We start from the raw sequence: 2162 nt of genomic DNA, 5'->3' as shown, positions 1-2162 counted from the left end.
CGTATTTTTATTAAAATAAGTTTTTTGAAGCTTAGTGAGAAAAAGATACTGTGTTCGCAACATCACTAGAGAATAATCGATCGTTATCTACTTTAAAATGCAACAGATTAGACACCATTTAATAAGATTTGAAAACAGAACCTATATTTTAGTAATGTTCTAGTATTCATTTGAATGTTTGCAAATTGTGATGATCGCTAACACCCACGTCTCCCCTACCCTCTTTCAAACTATTCTTTAAATTGACTTGATACTTTTTTTTTTTTTTCCGACAGTTCAGCGACAGGCACAAATTACTTCACTGTTACCATGGTAACCAAGGGACCTCCAACCAGAGGAAAAAATTAAGATTAAAATAAAAGGGAGAAGAAATTGTCCAAATTGGCATTAATGAGTCATTGTCCGAGTGTAATCAGGTGTCAACTGGGCAAGCTTTGGGATTTTTTCCAATAAGGACCCCTGAATCAGTCGGCCAGCTGGGGAAGTCACCCGTGTGAACAAGAATGCTTGTCTCCTGCAAGAAGTGATGGTTTAAAGTTTATAGAACCTTCTACTCTCCCTTTACTTATGCATCTCTTTTATTTGGATCGTCTTTGTTTTTCATCTCCTCCTGCTCTTCCTCTTCCGAACACGTTAGTTACTATGGAAACATTGGTGTGAATATCAGAAAGCTCTTCTCAGAAAGGCTTCATAAAGTCAATTTAAAGAATGGTCTGACATTTATCTCATGTTTGGAAATTTTAAAAATTTGTGATATTCATGACCATGGACAGGGGTGGGTGGTAAACACTGTCTATATACAGATTTTAAAATTTGTTTTATTAACCTGGAGCATATGAAGGCCACTAGGCAGAGAGACTGAAAGCTTTGGAACAAAAAGCATATGAAAGATTAAGCGAAAACCAGCCAAATGGCATTGTTTGAACCTTGAATATAGCAGTGTCCAAAATCTGCTAGACTTTTCAATGACTAAATCAATAAGTCACTGCCTCTTTTTTTTTTTTTTTTAATCTGAACACATTTGAGCTGGCTTACAACAAACAGAAAAAGGCCTAATGGAGAAAACATGAAGCGTCTTTGTCCTTTGAGGACAGACGCTGCATCTTATTCACCTTGTTCATAGACAAGTAAACATTCCCTTATCTGAGATTCCAAAATTCATAAACTTCTGAAAACCAAAAGTCCCTTTGTAGATCATTTGGTGACAAAACAGATATGACCCACATGTACATAAGGTTACTCATAGTCCTTAATTAGCCCACAATGTGAATATTCCTTTATTTTGCTAAGGAACAACTAATGTGTGTGATTACCATTTGCCACTACAGACCCTGCCAGAAGTATCAGACTATGTAGAGAATATAAACTCTTATCTTTATTAAATCAAAAAATTATAAGTTCTGAAGTCCCAAGGGTTTCAGATAAAAGACCGTGGACTCTAAGTCAAAGGATAAACTGAATGAATAAATTGATTGAATAAAAAAGAGCTTAATCTGTGAATAGGATGGGATCTGAGGAAGCTAACGATATTGTTGAGAACCATGAGATGAAAGCATCCATCATTCCTAAATTATATTGAAGGTAAAAGTGTGCTTGCATGGCAGACAATGGACAGACAGCAAATCAAACATCAGGTTGATAAATACCATGAGAAAGTGAAAATTCAAAGTGCAGAACAGAAGCAAAGGGAACTCACTGCTTAAATGATAGTATCAATAGCTTTGAGAACAGAGAATCTGGAGGTAGAACCAGTGACTTAACTTCACACCAAGTTACACTACACTGTATATACTATAAACACTAACTTCGAGATGTTAAAGAGAATTATTATGTTGAGTACATGTGGCTACGACATTGACTAAATCTTAAAATCCACATCCCATGTCCATGGGGGATTTATTCTAAACCCTTCTCTCTGAGTCTTCATGTCATAAAATAAAATGTTACTTACTTTTTTTTTTAGATAGCAGTCAAGAAAACTATCACCCTAGGCGATATCAAAAAAAAAAAAATGTACTGGAAACTAATTAAGTATTACTCTCAAAGTAGCAAACTTTGGTGTCATGATTCATCTCTTTTCTTCTTTATAGCCAGGACCTAAAACAGCAACTAGTACACAGTAGGTGCTTAAGATGTGCTTTGTTAGGAAATAAAATAAGCAT

This window comes from Pteropus vampyrus, unplaced genomic scaffold (assembly GCF_000151845.1).
Source record: "Pteropus vampyrus isolate Shadow unplaced genomic scaffold, Pvam_2.0 Scaffold116, whole genome shotgun sequence".
Taxonomy (NCBI): Eukaryota; Metazoa; Chordata; class Mammalia; order Chiroptera; family Pteropodidae; genus Pteropus; species Pteropus vampyrus.
This window is presented reverse-complemented; position numbering follows the sequence as displayed.